Here is an 18,716-nt window from a genome sequence, read left to right on the forward strand (position 1 = left end):
TTTTTTGCTAAATTTTCTTTTCACCATTGGAGAGTTTTTAGTTTATGTAAGAAAAGTGCCACCTCATTTAGTTGCTCACCAAACATCGATTCACATCATCTTTTGCTAAATATTTCTTAATTGCCTTCCCTCTGCTTGTTATTGTTTTAAATATTGGAAATATAAATTCTAGATATAGACAATGTCCTCACCGAGCTCACTTTTAGATGATAGGAAGGTCAAGATGCAATTAATTACACATTATATGGCAATTCATGTTCTGATCTAATAAGTACAGCATATTTTAAGAGCAGAAGTGGGAATCCTAATCTAGAATAAAGGGACGTAGAAAATCCTAAATGTGATTAATGCTTGAGATGGTTGTTATATGGTGAAAGAAAAAGTGAAAGCCAGACTACATAGATTTGTATATGTCATATTAGTCTGTTAGTTTACTTGTTTTAAAAGACTAAGTAGCTTGTTCAGGATTTTTAGCAAGCTATAATATGTCTAGATATCTTTTTTTCATAAATAATTATAGGTAGCAATGAAATTAAGCTGACAGGAAGTTATGGTGGTAGTGGTAGGAAAATGAGAAAATCAATCATATTCTAATGATAGTAAGGAGAATAGGTTGATGTAGGGTGGTGAGTGATGACCCCCATGTTTGCCCTTTGAGCTATTTGTGGGACAATGGTGCTTTTGTTTGTTGAGAGGGGGAGATTCAGGGAAGGGAATGTGCTTGAGAGACACATTTATATCTGGACATGTCAGGTTTGACAACTAGTTAGAAAGGTACAAGAGGTTAGTTGGAAAATAAGTCAAGGGCTTTGGACCAAGAATAATTGTATGCATATTTTGGAAAGATTATTATGAGAAAAATGAAGTCTATCCCTTCAATGAGAGTCTATAGAATGTGAAGAGCACTACAATAGAATTTTGGGGAAAACAATAATGGTGAGAAGAGGAATAAGGGTAAGGAAGGACCATCAGAGATGTAGATGTCAATGCATGCTGTATGCTAGAGTAGTATTAGAGAGGCTGAGAGAGTGCTCACTTCAGCAGTATATATACTAAAATTTGAACAACACAGAGAAGATTAGGCCCTGTGTGAGGATGATACACAAATTCATCAAGAGACGCTGAGAGATAAAACAAGATGAAGATATGTCAGGGGACTTTAGAAACAAGAGTTACTGATTGCTTTGGTCAGGACAGTGTCAATGGACTAGTCTCAAGGAAAAAGTTATTGTGGTCTGATGAGTAAGAGTCTAGGAAGAGGCAACAGCAAGGATGGATTACTCATTCCCAAAGCCAGATTATAGTAGTAAAGAGAGACAGGATGCTATCCTCATATAAATAACATTAAAAGCTTTTTATTATTTTTTAAAACAGAGAACTGAGTAAGCTGCTATGTTTTTCTCTGAAAAGAATTATAATAAGATAATGACTCAAAATGCAATTTATGGATAAATGATGAAGCAACTTGGTTGATGAAGTTAGGGTGCTAAAATTGGTAACACTGGTGAGTGAGCAGCCTTAGGAATGACCGGGATCATCTTATTTATGATTGTAAGAGGGAAGGAGAATAAAGCAAGATGCAGCTGTGAGCTTGAACTTTGAGTTGATGGCCTCTGTGGTTTTTGTCCCTTTTGGAAAATGGGTTTTGCTCACCTGTTAGCAATTGGGTAGACATAAAGAACAGCTAGGTTGATAGAAATGAGAACCAGGAAATAAAAGGGAGTAGAAATTGGATACAAGGAAGTGTCATGGAGGGAAATATAAGAGTTCAGGAAGATGATTTCGAAGGTGTTTGAAATAGATGCTTTGGACCAACAGGTATAGACTTGAAAAAGAAGAAATTGGAATAAAAAATGGGCACTGGAGTTGAAGATTTCAGAATTATCCTGGGATAATGACAAATTCAGAGGCTGGATCTGGGAGACGTGATGGGAATGAACTAGGAATGAAACTCAATGCAGTCATGGAGATGAAGATGGATATGTATTTCACATGGATTCTGAAATAATTGAAACAGAGATTAAGGCTGTCACTGTGGTGTCAGTCATTATGGTAGGTGTCAGAATAGCCATTGAAAGTAAGAGGTAGACAATTGAGACACTGAATTCACAAGGATTATTGTGTTGGTGACTTTTCTAAGTCTAAAGACCCAGTGATCTGAAAGTGGCTATAGAAAATAAGAAAATTCTAGGAATTCCTTTTACTACTCTGATTTTTGAGAAAGTGTGGAAGAATGAGCAATTCTATTCTGTGAATAGAAAAAGCAGAGTCAGTAGGAATAGAGATGGGTTTAATATAGAGAACTTGTTTTATGAGAGACAAAGAGAGTCCAGGAGTGTGGCAGAGGTGTTAATACGAGTACAGAGCTCAGCACCCTAGGAGGGATAGAACATGAAGGAATGGATGGAAACAGAGCCTGGAGTGCATAGACACGAGTTCAGAAAATGGCAGGACATGAAGCTCTTCTAGTTTCGTTCTAGTTTAAAGATACATACTTGTGTTTACATGTATTGTTTTGGACTGCTTTTACCAATTTACATGAAGTGTTTAAGGGAATTTTCATGCCACCTCAGATTAACATCTGGGTGGTCTATACACATTGGTGACAGCTTAAAACATATTTCTCCGTATTCAGTTATTTTGGAGAAATATAGCAAAACATTGCATATATGCACTTTTTAAGTGCTGAATTTTGGATGACGCAAGCCATTCTTTGTGTTTGAAGAAATAAAAGTGTAAGAAACTGTAAGAACTTCTCTGGCAAAGAAGAATTCAGGTGTCTTATACTGTCACCAGACTCCTACTTTTCTCATCCACGAGCTCTAGACACTGTTTCTTTCCTGGAGCAAATGTTTTTGACCACATTCTATCTGTTAGCTACTGTGAAAATGATGGTTGTTACAGGTTAATCACTCTCAGTTAAAATGTTATCTGTTTCACTGTCACTGTCTATCTTTTGATTTTGTCTAATCGGAGAATTCTTTATTTTGTCCTGATCAGAAACTTCATTAACATAAATCAGACTTAATTTCTGCATGGTCAGATTATAAACTATAATACCAATTAAAATTTGGCTTTGTTCCTTTAATTGATCGGGTTGATAATCTGATGGTTCTGCCCTTGGACAGGTCAGGGTCTCCCCAGGAAGCTGAGGAACTAGATTGGACTATAAGATGTTGGACTCTATGTTTAGTTTATGCTTGCAAAGAGGGAATCTCAACTGTACTTGATCAGTGCATAAGCCACAAGGTGGAATATTCCACATGGGGGGAGGGCGGGGGGAGGGGTGGTGTGATTCCCAGTTCCAACGAAACTGTATCACATAATACAATTTAATCAATGAATAAAAAAAAAAGAAAAGAAAAAAAATTTGGCTTTGTTCTATATATTTAGTTAAAATTGACCAGAATGTAATATAAAATGAATATTAATAAATAAATGACATATTTATTGACAGGGTTCTAGCCTATATAAATGAAGTTAATTTTAATATGAAACTTATAAGACAAGTTTTTATTTATTTATTTTTTTAAATATTTATTCATTTTATTACAGCCAGATATTCACAGAGGAGGAGAGACAGAGAGGAAGATCTTCCATCTGATGAATCACTCCCCAAGTGAGCCGCAACGGCCGGTGCTGTGCCGATCCGAAGCCGGGAACCTGGAACCTCTTCCAGGTCTCCCACACGGGTGCAGTGTCCCAATGCATTGGGCCGTCCTCAACTGCTTTCCCAGGCCACAAGCAGGGAGCTGGATGGGCAGTGGAGCTGCCGGGATTAGAACCGGCGCCCATATGGGATCCCGGGGCTTTCAAGGTGAGGACTTTAGCCGCTAGGCCATGCTGCCAGGCCCTAAGACAAGGTTTTGATATGCCTTGGGCTTTATACTGGTTATATACTTGATCATAATGACTTTTTTTTTAATCCTAAGGGGGTTATTTTATTTTTAGACAGAATTGACTTACGAAGTGCATGTTATTAAGTTAGTGACTTAGATTTTTTGATTAGAAAGCATAGGAATTAGATTGTAAATTGTATCTAGACATGTCATTTTCTATCAGGAATGAAGTATGGTATCTGACAGAGTGATAGGCCAAACAAACGTTTCCTAAAGGAGTAACTGAATAAGTATGATTGCAATATTATCATAGTAAACCGGAGAAATTTAAAGAAGAATAGAACAGGAATCTTGAGAGAAAGAGCTGGAACGATTAACAACACGCCAGGACAAAGCAAGGCATATTGGAAATGGTGATTTTGATGATAGAATCACATTGATATCAAAATTGTTTCATTTGTTTTTGTGTTTTAAAAGTTTTAGTACAAAACATACTCAATGCTAGTATGTTTTTAGTTCTAAAAACAGTGTCCATGTGAAGAGTTGATGTGAAAATGAGTAGGTTTCCAATAAGGAAAAAGAATGAATTTCCAGTAGGATGGATGGCAAAAGACATTTCAAAATGGCAAAGGGACGAAGTCTGTTTGGAAAGCTAGGGAAGAAGTAGGACGTAAGGCAGCAGAGTTCTGACTGTGATTTGTGTACCACATTCTATTTTAGGCACCCTAGAAAGTGTGAAAACTCATTATAGCCCCTGAGACCCACCTCCTTCTCTACAGTCTAACCTTATCTACTGATTTATAAAAAAAAAAATAAAGAGAATGAGATGAATTTTAATGATGTAGATCTCTAATCCTCATAAAAGAATATAACTTTCAAATTCGTCTTTCACCATGAATCATTTCCACTTCAATGAGAATAAAGCAATTTGAGAATAGAAAATGATAATTGTATGAGCAAAAATAACAATACCATGAAAACAAAGGAAACATGAAGGCATCACTGATTTGGAAAAAGATCTAACAAAGACGATGAGAGACCATGTACAAAATGCCTCATTCACTGGAGTCTTATCTTGACACCTTGTTAGGGCCAGCAGTTATGGAAATGAGAGGTCACTAGGAAGGACACAAACGCTCATTTTATGCTAGCATCTCCAGAGACTCATCTGCTTCACTGACGCTGAATGTAACATCCAATTACTTTATTGCTGACTTTGACCTTGCCTGGTACTATGGAGAGAGCTTGGGGTCTATATGCAGGTAAAGATTACAGCAACAGTTCTATGATGTTTTGTAACTGTGGATAAGATTGTAATATCTCGGAGTCTCCATATTTAATAATGTGGAGAAAACTTCACTGTTAGTTTTTGTAAAAAATCAAGTTACATAGCTTTGAGAAATGTCTGAAACACAGTTATCACTATGTTCCTTTTTCCTCTCATCAGAACTGGCCTTCACAGATTTATTACCCCGTGGGTGTTTATTTGTGCTATGCTGCCTCAGCTTGTTGAGAATTCATGACCAATCAAAAGATCATTTGCAAGACTAATGCCCATAAAAATGTGTCTTTTAAATACATGTTAGGAAATACGAGTCACTTTATGTTGTAAACAAGAACAATCAAAAATATTGTATGTGACAAAGCCTTTTCCCCATGCTGGGCAACAATCCATTATATTTCTCATTCATATTCAGCACAAATAGATTTGCTACTTTTCAGTTTGATTGCCAAATGCTACAAACTAGGAATTATTATCGTTCTGCTCTCTCCACTCTACCTTTCTTCAGGATTTTGTTGATGTCTGTTATAGTGTTACTTCTGTTGTAGTCAGGCTATATAGTATGTATGACTGGATTTTCTTGCATTGTTTGTACTTTATGTCATAAAATGACGTGGATTGAAGCGACAGGAATGACCCAAAACTTCTCCTTGTGTCTGAAAGTGAGTTGCTGTTAGTCCTACCTTGTGATGGATGGGTTTGGGGTGAGGCATTGTCACCAGGTTCAGTCAGATGGCCGTTGCAGGGCCCTCAGTCCAAGAAGGTCTGGTTTCCTTGACCTAGAGCAGACATCCTAGTGTGAACCATGACTCTGTTCTAGAAGATAAAAGGACATTTTAAAATGTAAATCAGATAATTCCCTTGATTAAATTGCTTTAGTGGCTTCCTATTTACTTAGAATCAAATGCTTCCATTGACTCACATAACTTTGCCTACTCTGTCCTTACTTACGTATCTGATGTCATCTCTTATCATTCTCCTCCACTACCATCTGTAGCCCCTCTGAGCTGCTTTTCTTCAAGTGTGTCAAATTTGTTCTTCCTTGAGATAGTCCTTAATGTTCTCACTCTAGAACACTCTGAATCCATCGGTGTCTACTTTAACCTCTGTTCATCTTCTGCTTTGAGAGGTGTTTCTGACTCACTTTGTCCCCTGGCTCTGATTGCTTCACTCTTCACATTCTTATGTTTTAATTTCTTCTCTGTACTGATCACTTTCTGAAATGATGGTGTTTATGTGTTGAACTTGTTTATTGCAAATGACCACATCAGGTTTGTAGCCCTCATGATAGAAGGGGACTTTTCAATCTTGTTTGCTATTGTAGATGTATTGTCTCCAAGACACCTTGTTCAAGCAGGTGCTCAGTACATTTGAATGAGTAAGTTGAGGGAATAAAGATAATGAAAATAGAAAATAGTCACCAATGATATTTGCACTAGTTACAATCATAGTCAGAGTTATGTAATCCATAGTCTCCTCAATTGTGAACAGTTTTGTGAACCTGAGTAATGCTCGAATTGTGTAAGCAAAAGATTTAGAATTATTTTCCCTCACCCTGGATAGGAATGCTGATCAATGTTACATATAAGATTGTGTACATGTTTATCTATTCTCAAGTTCTAAGTAGTTTAGATTCTTCTGTTGGCACGTACATCATGTTAGCCTAGAGTTGATTTGCAGAAAATACCAGAAAAGTTAACTTGAATTAGAGACTCTAAATAAAGCTTGTCTTACTGTTCTTTTAAAGTAGTTGAGACTGGATGGTTATAGTAATTTTCTAAATATTTGTCTGCGTGCCTACAAGAGATATTTCCAAAGATGATCTCTAAAGATACTTTTTTGCATCAGAGGTGCCTAAATTTAAGCAACAAGTGTAACCATGGTAAGATACAGGGTACTTCAGAAAGACCAATATTCTGGGCATAAATTGATAGAAAATGAGATACTTTCCAAAGAGATAAAGCAAATGGAGACTACCATGTCTCCAACCCCCTGGAGAGGCAATGAAGGATGCAGGCAGTTGACTGCAATGGCACTAATGAGACAGGCCTCCTGATTTCTTATTTTTCATCCTTCCTATCCATAGTCAACTTAGGGTACTGCAGAAAATGACTGAACAATTGCACTTATATTCTTTCATGATAACTGCCTATAGGCAAGATTAAAATTCTTTATTGGAAGAGAACAGAAAAATCTCAATTAATGTTTATTCACTGTGGAAATGGAATTAGCTTTATTCTGCAAGCTTCGTAGAGCGTAACAGAGATGGCATCTGTATAGACACTTGCCGTTTCTTTTCAGAGATTTTAATTGAACAAAAATAAGACTGCATTTTTCAGAATTGACTTCTTAAAACAAATTAAGAATTCGAAATGATGCATTTGATGGAGCATAACATTTGCTTACTTGCTTGCGACTGATGTATATGGATGTCCATATCACTGAAATCCAATCTAAAACACAAAGACCAATTAATTCTTCAGGGACATTGCAATTCCAGAATGAAACATGAATATTATGAATTTAATCTATACTTGAAAGTGTTAAACATCAGTATTTTTTCTTGAAATTTCAGAATTGCACTAATGCATTTTAATGCAAGATCAGATTCTGTCATAGGCTTGATGATTTTAAAAACTATTTGAGAATTAGGTAAATCTCAAATGTCATCCTGAACTAAGAGTTATGGATTTTTTTAGTTTAATTTGTATTCTATTGATATTTTCTTTTTCATCATTTAAAAATTGAGATTTTCCCAACCTACTCTTACTCCATTTAAACAGGATTTGCATCTTCAAATCAGTAGTTAAGCAGTAGAACTCAGAGAAGTAATTTAATTTGGATGATTTATCGATTTGATGCATTAGGGGAAAAAGTAAAAACCCAGATGCTTTATCTTTGTTATCTGTGATGTCATTTTTTGCATGATGGTTTTGATTTGGAAAATCAAAGGCTGCGAGGTCAGTTCACGTCTCTCAGTTTTTTTTTTTTTTAGCTATTTTTCTTCCCATATTCTGATAAAGAAGCATTTCAACATGTTTGACCTTGTAATAAGATGGAACCAGAAAACTTTCAAATAAATCTGCTAATTGCCTATAGCTGATGAATATAGTTTTTGATATAAAGATTATTTTTTTTTGAGCTTTTAGCCTGCAGAATCTCAGATCATAGGAAAGATTCATAGTACCATCTGATTTTTAGTTTTGGTCCACAGCTGGTATTGTGGAAAAACATTCATGCATATGCATTTCCAAAATTTCTGGATGAAATATTCCTTAAACAACAGAATTTGTGTTGTGCTCAGCAGATCTCCTACATGAGAAAGTAACAAGGACTCTTAGGTTTATTTTTTTAGGAAAAGGAATGCATAAAGTAAATAATGTTTCTTGCTGAAAGAGTGACAGCATAGTTACTATGCCTGTTTGAACTAAATCTAGCCCAGGGCAGGCTCAATTTTCAAGAACTGTATGTTCTGTCGATATTACAGACCAGAAGCAAAGAAGTGAGTGAGTGGATTCTGCATTAAAAGTGAAAAATCTCAGGCCTGCCACAATGCCCGGCGGCTAAATCCTCGTGTTGCATGTGCCAGGATTCCATATAGGCACCAGTTCATGTTCTGGCTGCTCTACTTCCCATCCAGCTCCTTGCTTGTGGCCTGGAAAAGCAGAAGAGGACAACTCAAAACCCGGGGACTGTGCACCTATGTCAGAGATCTGGACGAAGCTCCTAGCTCCTGGCTTTGGATTGGCTCAACTTTAGTCATTGTGGCCACTTGGGGAGTAAATTGGGGGACAGAACATCTTTCTCTCTGTATCTTCGTTTTCTGCATATTTGCCTTTCCAATATAAAATGAAATAAATATTTTTAAAAAGTGAAAAATCTTGATATGAAGCTTACTATTTCAAATTGTCCTCATTTCATTATGTGGTAGAATTCTAAATATCTGAATTCTAGATTGGCATTCTTAGTTTATCCTGTGTTCTACTAGAAATGTAATTGAATTCCCCCTTAATTTTTGTGTCTGGTTTATAGTCCTTAGGGCATTTTATTCAGTATAGTGACCTTGATGCATGCTCAATAGTAGCATTACTTCGTATGCCTGTAAAAGAGCAATCGCAACCTGCCTGGGTTAATGCATTAGTTTTAATTTGTATATAAGGAGAAAAGAAAACTTTCTTGTTTTCAATCTGTAGTTCTGTTGCATGCAGACACATAATCTAATTCAGTAAATTGAGTATCTATTTCTATCTATCATCTATCTATCTACCTATGTATACATCCATCCATCTTAAACAATTTCCAGTTGTTTCCAATTTTTTATATCCCAATTTAAAATCTTATTATTTTTTTAAAGATTTATTCATTTTATTACAGCCAGATATACACAGAGGAGGAGAGACAGAGAGGAAGATCTTCCGTCCGATGATTCACTCCCCAAGTGAGCCGCAACGGGCCGATGCGCGCCGATCCGAAGCCGGGAACCTGGAACCTCTTCCGGGTCTCCCACGCGGGTGCAGGGTCCCAAAGCATTGGGCCGTCCTCAACTGCTTTCCCAGGCCACAAGCAGGGAGCTGGATGGGAAGTGGAGCTGCCGGGATTAGAACCGGCGTCCATATGGGATCCCGGGGCTTTCAAGGCGAGGACTTTAGCCGCTAGACCACGCCGCCGGGCCCCCAATTTAAAATCTTAAAAAAGAGAAGATGTTTCAACTCATAGGCCAGAGGTCCAAACCAGTTACCTTCATTTAATATGGTCAGGGTTAATATTCAATTTGAATTCTAATAAACCCCAGGTCAGATTTGCAAAAATGTCATCATTAAAAAGCTTAAAATCAAATTTTCCTTCTCAACATCCTAGGAGCATAATTACTATCCTTTTTCCAGTATATAAAAGGAAATTCATTGTAAGCTGCGTCTGTTTTACTAGCTGGCAATGTTATTATCTTTGCTAAAGAACAACAATCTCTGAAATTCGTTTTTCAAGCTTATTAATTTTTTTATTTGAAAGACACATACAGAGAGAAGGAAAAACAGAGAGGATCTTCCATTCACTGATTTATCCCCAAATGGTTAGAGTCCATCTGAAGCCAGGATTCTGGCACTTCTGGTCTCCTGCTTGGATACAGGGCCCCTAGATCTTGAGCCATCTTCCACTGCTTTTCAGTCCATAAGAAGGGAACTGGATTGGAAGTGGTGTAGCTGGGACATGAAATGGCATCTGTATGGGATGCTGGTCCTGCAAGGCAGAGAGTTAGCCTTTAGAATCACCATTACAATCATGAAATTCTTAAGATGTTTAAAAAAATGTATTTACTTTCATTTGAAAGGTAGATGTGCAGAGAGAAGAGGAGCCAGACAAAGATCTTCCATCCACAGGTTCACCTGAACTGATCCAAAGCCAGAAGCCAGGAGCTTCTACCAGGTTTCCCATGTGGATGGAGAATCCCAAGGACTTGGACCATCCTCCAGTGCTTTCCCAACATAAGCAGGGAACTGGATGGGAAGTGGAGCAGCCAGGACATGAGCTGGTACTCATATGGGATGCTGGCACTTGGAGGTGGAAGATTAACCAGTTGAGCCAATGTGTTGGTCTGGAGATTCTTTTAAATTGATAAAACATGAATAATGCTGTGCCCAGGTGTTCCTGGTCCTGAACTGGACAGGTTGGAAATAATATCATTTACCAAGTGACATGATCTAGCTGTGATACGTCTGGTTTGTTTGTAGCATGTTTCTTAGGGTGTATGTCTCACAGAGTTTAGCACTGAAGTCAGAGATTGTTTGATCTAATAGTGTCTCAAATTAATCTATCATATTTTAATTCTCAAATTCCGTCATATTCATTGATAACAGCAATTCTTAAAATGATTTTAAAAACAAATATATGATCTTGTGTACATTTTGACAATACTCAATATATTTCTGTATTGCTGTAGTATACCTATAAGTTAGAAAGTGTAAATGGGCAAGAAGAGTGGAAGAGTATTTGATGCCAAATATAAGCATTCCAAATTTCTATGAATTTTAACATTATAATTGTATCTTTCACTTGTTTTCTTCGTTTCATAGAATATTTGATTTAGTCTGTTGTATTGTTTCATAAATATAATTAGAAAAGCTAAAATAAAAACATGTATGTATAATCTATTCATAAACGTCAACTTACGATTTTGGTGGAGATGCTATTGTTACTTTAAATTTATTTTACTTGCATTTATGATGGCATTGCTCATAAATACCTGTTTTTAAATGCTGCTTTCAAAATAAGTACTTATTTGTTTAAAAATATAAAATCATTTAACAGTGTCTTTGCTGATAGCCCCAAGCTGTGATCTCTTGGCCAGTTAGCAATATTACCCACCATTAGAGCACAGCATAGTGATTCCTTTCAAGGAATCATTTTTAAGTACAAATTCATTTTAAACACTCATTTATTGCATGATGGAAGCGTATCTATCTTTCAAGAGACTGAGATATTTGATTATAACAAAGAACAGTTATAATAAAAATAGCACAAGGATATTTTAAAATAAACAGATATTTGACAGAAACTACAGCAGGAAGTGCAGGTAAACATGTAGAGTAGTCAGATCTGGGACCAGGACTGACTGGAGATACCCACTTTTCCTCCATTTTCATAGCTCTCTCCTGATGGTGTACGTTATTCCAACTTTTAAGTTAATGGGAACACCAAGATCATAGACTATTTCCAATTGTTTCCCATATTCTATATTCTGCTTTAAAGTCCTGAGAAAGAGAAGTTGTTTCTGTTCATAGGCCATATTTCTAAGCCTCTCAACTTTATCCCATGTGGTCGAGATCAACATTCAAACTGAATTCTAGTAAACATCCAGATTAGATTTGTAAAAAATGTTATAATTAAAAAGCTTGAAATCAAATTTTCCCTCTCAGCATTCTAGGAGCATGCTTACTCTCTTTTTTCAGTATATTAAAGGCAATTAATTTTCCAAGGCTGCCATAACAAAATGCCAGAAACTGGGTTATTTAAAGCAACATAAATTTATTATAATATAGTTATGGATATTAGGTATACAAAATTAAGGTGTTGGCAGGATTAATTACTTCTGAAAGGCACTGATAAACGATCTGTTACATCCACTATCAAACCGAAGGCAGCAGCTGGCAAGGATTGGTCTTTTGCTTTTCAGTATCTACTTCTGTTATTACTCTGTCAGCGTATGTGTCACTATTTTCCTCTTGTTAGGATATCAATTAGGGATACAGATTCATCTTAAATCATCATGATTGTACCTCAAAATCTTAGTTGAATTGAACCTTCTAGTCACAGATTTATGAACTGGAAAAATTTGCCCCCTCCAAAATTAATGTTGAGACATGGTCTTGATGTAACAACATTGAAAGGTGTGGCCTTCAGGAGCGAAATGTGACATGTAAGTTTTGCCTTCATGAATGGGATTCAGAGATTTGATAAAACGGCTTAAAGGGGGGAGTGTGTCCCTTTCTTATTGCCCTTTCATAGTCCACCATGTGAGAGCAGTTTCCTGCTCCAGAAGATACAGCAAAAAGACATCTGAGAAGCAGGAACCAAACCTTAGTGGCAACATTCTTAGTATTCTTTCCAGAGCTTGCTTTTTCTCTAAACAATTCCTTCTTTTTGAATTGGCCAGGAAATATTTGAGGCAATTGATTTTATACAAGGCAAGGTACCTTTTTGAAGGTTAAAATCCAGGCTTGAGTAGTTTCTGTGGCTTCTGCACATTGTAAGGGCAACAGATGGCAATGGCATAGAATGTGCAGAGGGAGGATCCCAGGATGAGTCGGGAAGCAGGGCGAGAGTAGATAGGCTGTAGCTGAGGCATTTGCTAAAACTCCATTGTGAGAGCTCCAAAGGTCATATGAGAACCACTTTCTGAGGACACACCTCCAATGACCACTCCCTGAATCTCACTTCCTTATGGTTCTGTTTCCCAGTAGAACTGCAATTGTCCTTTAATAAATGAATATTTGGGGGATATTTAAGTTGATATCTAAACAATAACATTTCCTTCTTGTATTTTAGTGTAAACAGCGCAGAGATGTCCTCTCATACTTTCTGTACATCAAATTTTCTCAAGAAATCTCTAAATTCATTGATTATTTCTGCTTCCCATTCCAAAGTAGTCATTCGACCAAAGTTTGCACCCCTTTGTAATAAGAACTGCTTTCCCTCCAATGTTGAATAACTTCTCTTTCATTTTCATTTAAGAATTTACAAGAAGCATCCTTAGTATTTATGTTTCTAGCAACAGTTTGTTATATAGGCAATATAGGGTTTTGTTTTCCATCAAATATCTTAAAATTCCTTTAACCTCTACTCATCACCTAATTCTAAACCCACATCTGCATTTTAGATATTTGTTACAGCAGGGGCTGGCATGGTGGCATATCATGCTAGTCCTCTGTGTGTGGTACTAGCATGCATATGAGTGCCACTTTTTCTCTCAGCTGCTTCACTTCCAATGTAACTCCCTGCTAACGGCCTGGAAGAGAAGTGGTGTATGCTTCAAGTCCTTGGGTCCATGCACACATATAGGAGACCTGGTAGAATCTCCAAGCTCTGTATTGACTTGACTTTGGGTCAGCCCACCTCCAGCCAATACAGGCATTTGGGAAGTGAAGCAAGGGAGGAAAGATGTCTTTCTCTCCCTTCCTGTCCTTCTCTCTGTAAATCTGCCTTTCAAGTAGTAATTCATAATTTTTTAAAACTAAACTTTATATTAATTCTCTGACTTCTGTGACAATAATTTGGCATGAACTAAGTGAATTAAATAACTGATATTTGGTGTTTCACTGTTCGAAGGGTAGAAATTCTAAGTCAAGCTATGGCTTTTGGTTGATTTTTTGGGTGTGCTTAGGGAGTGCTGTGGCCTGAATTTGCTTTTCTTCAAAATTCATGTGTTCAAATCCTAACCTCCTTGTCAGGTATTTGGACATAAAGTGTGTAGGAGGTTATTAAGATTAGATGAGGCAGTAAGGATAAGATACTAATTGCATAGAATTAATGGTCTCCCAAGAAGAGGTAGATCTGAGTCCCTCTTTTTGCATCATCCTGGGGACCATGGCAATGCAGGACAGAAAGGAGGTAAACTGATTCTTCTATTTGGAAATTTCCCCTACGGTTCTATGAGGTACAAACTGTCTTTCTCAGGAATTCAAACTAGAAGCAAGGAAGTCAGTTTTTCCTGTTGGCAGAGAACGTAATCCTGTACATAGAAAAACCAAAAGACTCAATAATGAGACTATTGGAACTCATAAGAGAGTTTGGCAAGATAGCAGGGCACAAAATCGATGAACATAGATCGATGGCCTTAGAATACACAAACAACTCCATGGCTGAGAGAGAACTTATAAGAACAGTCCATTTCAAAATAGCAGGGAAGAACCTTAAATATTTTGGGGTAACTCTGAGCAAAGACATGAAGGACTTCTATGGTGAAAATTCTGAAACATTAAGAAAAGAAATAGAAGAAGAGATTAAAAGTTGGAAAAATATACCAGGTTTCTGGATCAGCAGAATTAGCATCATCACAATGTATTACTAAAAGTAATATATAGATTCAGTGTAATCCCAATAAAAATACCAACAACATTCTCAGAAGTAGAAAAGATGCTACAAAAATTCATCTGGAAATACAAGAGATCATGAATAGCCAAATCTGTCTTGAAGAATAAAACTGGAGGAATCACAATTCCAGATTTCAAGACATATGACAGGGCAGTGGAAATCAAAAGACTTGGATACTTGTACAAAACAGGGAAAATCAATGGAATAATAAAAATGCTCGAAATGAAGACACACATGAACAGTCAGCAAATCTTTGACAAGAGAACTGAAAATAACCCAGGAGGTCTCTTCAGTAAATGCTGTTGAAACAATTATATATCAGCTTGCAGAACCAAGAAAGAAGACCTTGTACTACCTTTCACCTTATTCAAAACTTAGCTCTAATTGGAAAAAACAAATATGTTCTCATAAACCATCAGATTACTAGAGGAACACATAGGTGTTGATAAAGACTTAGAGAAGTCATCAGAAGCACAAGCAGTCAAACAAAAAATAGGCAAATGCATCTACATTAAACTAAGACACATCTGTATAGCAAGTGAAATTATCACAGTGCAAAGAAGCAATGAAGAGAATGGGAGAAAGTTTTTGCATACTACACGTAGTTAGGAGACTCATATGTAGATTTTATAAAGAGCTTCATAAACTCATGACAGCAAAACTGACAACCTTGTGAAGAAATGAATGAAAAAAATGAGCAGGCACTTTTTCCAAAGGACAAATTCAAATGGTTAATAGACATGAAAAATGCTCAGACTAATTAGCTATTAGGGAAATACAAATAACTTTCCACCTAAGTCTATTATACTGTCCAACATACAGAAATCAACTAACAATACCTACTGTTGTGGATGTGATGAAAAGGTACCCTACTTCACTGTTGGTGGGAGTGTAGACTAGTGCAGTCACTATGGAAATCACAATGGAGAGTACTGAGAGATCTGAAAATTTATCTACCATATTACCCAGCTATTCCACTCTTGGTAATATAACAAAATGAAGTGAATTTGCATACGAGAAAGTGACCTTCAACCCAATATGTATAGCAGCACAATCCACAACAACGAAGACATGGAGAAAATTCAGATGTCCGTTGAAAGAAGAATGGATAAACTGTGTATACCTACTCCACAGAATACTACGCAACTTGTAAATGGAATGTGAAATTGCAACATTTGAAACAAAATGGTCCTAACTGGGGACCATTTGCTTAGTAAAACAAACCAATCCCCTAAAGGACAGATACCAAAGGTTTTCTCTGATAAAAGACAACCATCATGCAAAATGTCAGACCAGTATATATATATGTGTTCTCATAGGTGACTATATAATGATACTAACATATTGGAAAATGAAGGTATGTTGCAGTATGGATCTCTATTCCTGAATAAAAAAGTAGGGTTCCCCATGAAACAATTAAATATGCCTTGACAATATGATACTAGATCTTCTACCTTTGCCTATTTCTGCAATGCCATTATGCTTTGTTCAGTTGTTTGAGTGTCCTCCAGATTCCCGTGTGAGAAAGACTTAATATTTATGGTCTTAATGTTAATATACTAAGGCTAGAACTCAATATAATAATAATGTCTGAAAGTACAGCCTTGAAAAATAGCTAGAGTCTGTTAAATTGTTGTGATAGAGCTCCCATGATTAAATTATGCTGCTGTGTAAGAAGAGAGAATATAGGGTGTAAGATAACCATATATTCTTTCTCTGTGTTCTAGCTGACCCTGGAAATATCTACAATGCCTCCACCCTCATCAGGTGCCAAACTAATGGAACCAAGTCATTGTTACCCCCTGTGAGGTTGATTCTTTCCTGACATTGAGATTTTTTTCTGACATTCTCTTCTTTTGGAATATGATTCATTAAACTGACCATATCTGTATCAGAGACACCTTTTGCTATAGTTCATGTACCTGTAGTGAGTGGCATAGCACCTTAAGTTTAGAAAGTCCTACACTTACTTTGATGTTGCACTCTTGCCATTTTTAGTAAGTAGCACGGTTTCTGCTTTGCACTGAGTCCACAGATTGTGTAGCTGGCCTTGCTCTACTCCCTTTAATCACATAATGCTCTTTCAAGGCTTAGATTGAAAATAAAACTTGACTGTTCTATTACTTCCATGTTTTTCATGTCTGCAGTAAATGCTAGACAGTAAGTAATCCCAACTAGCTTCCCGTATTTTTTTTTTCAGCTGAACTCTTTTTTTATTCTTCTCAGCTCTTCTACTCTTTAGTAGTCCAGTAACCAAAAGTCTATGTTCAGAGAGGCTTTCTTGAATTTTCAGCTCCCAATATAAGGTAGAACCTATATTATTTGTCTTTCTATGTCTGTCTACTTTACTCAGTGTCATGTTTTTCAGATCCATCCATTTTGCTACAAATGGAAGAATCTAATTCTCCTCTAGTGCTGAATAATATTCCATTGTGTGTACACACCAAATTTTCTCTGCCCATTTATCTGATAATGATGTTTATCTATTTTACCTGCTGTAAATAGTGCTTCTATAGCCATAGTGGAACAGATTCATCTCTAATATAATGTGTTCATGTCTTTTGGTTATATACCCAATAATGGGATTACTGAATCATATGGAATTTCTGCTTCTGTTTTTTTTTGGGGGGGGGGTGGTGAGCAGGAGGAAACTATTTATTTGCCCTTAAATTTTTTTATGTTTTTTTAATTAATTATTTTGCATTATGTGACAGTTTCATAGGCTCTGGGAATCCCCCCACCCCTCCCCACGCCCCTCCCCCCTGGTGGATTCCTCCATCTTGATGCAGTATTACAGTTCAAATTCAATCAAGATTCTTTCCTTGCAAACGTATACCAAGCATAGAGTCCAGCTACTTATTGTCCAGATGGGTTGAACAGTTTCTTGGGGAGACCATTTCTGGTCTGAAGTTAGAGCTGGTAGAATATCATCCCAGTCAATTAAGAGTCCCAATATACCATCAACAGCAATTTGCAACATTATGGAATTGACATAGTTTTGAGTAACCAGTATATTAAAAAAAAAAAAAGTTCTTAACCACAACCTATGATTAGCTCATATACAGAACAGGCTGCTATATACCTTAAAATGGCTATAAGGTACCATTCAGCTGTCTCATGTCTATTTCATTTTAGTATTTAACCATTTGTTGTGTTGAAGTATAATTTTGCTGATCTTGGCAGATTTTAGGATAATCTAGACTGGCTTGTAACTCTAACAAGACATTTGTCAACAATTAAGGTGCTGAACATTTTTTTGGTGGGGGGGGTGTGTGCAGGAAAATCCTCAACACGGTGGTGAGGAGTGACTAATCTTTGTGTCCCACCCAGCGAGGCATGAGCCAATCCACGCCAGCTCTTTCCTGTCAGATTCCAAGCTCTACTTTTTGTTGTTTGTCTATTTATTTTAGGTTTTTTTAGTTTGTATGATTGTTTGCTGTGAAGGGTTTTCGGAGCGATCCTGATGGTCATTGCAAGGGAGGACGGGGGTCCAGAGTTGGAGTCAGGCTCGGACCAGAGAAAGCTCTCCTCCCTGGTCCCGAAGGACATTTATTGTTCTTCTGTTTCTGTGGACCGCTCAGGGCTTCTGGTTGTCTTTCCGATGATGTTGGTTTCTGCACGGTAGTGTTTGGACTTCTTCCATCCCCTGCAGAAGCTCCGGTTGGGGGTGGGTGACCTCAGAGTACTCAGCCTCCGAGGGCATCCAATTCCCTGTGGCCTTCTTGGCAGTTGGGATATAGTCCTTGTTGCTCATCTTAATAGTTTGTGGTGAAGGTCTGGGAGTCTTCATGGTTGGGATCCAAGCTTCCTCCTTACCACCTGCTCCACTCTGGAGTGCCCCCCTGCTCCACGCACATGACCTCCTGTTAAGAGGTTGTCAGGATCGCACCCGATTCCCCCCTCATGCATTGGTATAGTAGTTTTGCTATTGTTTAGTGCCGCTTTGAGTCTGTTGTCTATGAATTAGCAGATTTGATCTTGATACGCTATATTGTACTTTTTCCTCACTC

General features: G+C 37.2%; 1 long non-coding RNA gene and 1 other non-coding gene across 2 annotated transcripts in view; both read left to right on the forward strand.

Annotated features, from left to right (window-relative positions):
- The window catches only part of LOC131480937 (uncharacterized), a 269,731-nt gene that overhangs the window by 137,182 nt on the left and 113,833 nt on the right, over window positions 1-18,716 (forward strand). The gene's annotated exons all lie outside the window — the stretch shown is intronic.
- On the forward strand, window positions 1,029-1,130 carry LOC118760752 (U6 spliceosomal RNA). Its single transcript, XR_004996967.2, has one exon. It is a non-coding gene; the product is annotated as a U6 spliceosomal RNA (small nuclear RNA).

Source organism: Ochotona princeps, chromosome 8 (assembly GCF_030435755.1).
Source record: "Ochotona princeps isolate mOchPri1 chromosome 8, mOchPri1.hap1, whole genome shotgun sequence".
Taxonomy (NCBI): domain Eukaryota; kingdom Metazoa; phylum Chordata; class Mammalia; order Lagomorpha; family Ochotonidae; genus Ochotona; species Ochotona princeps.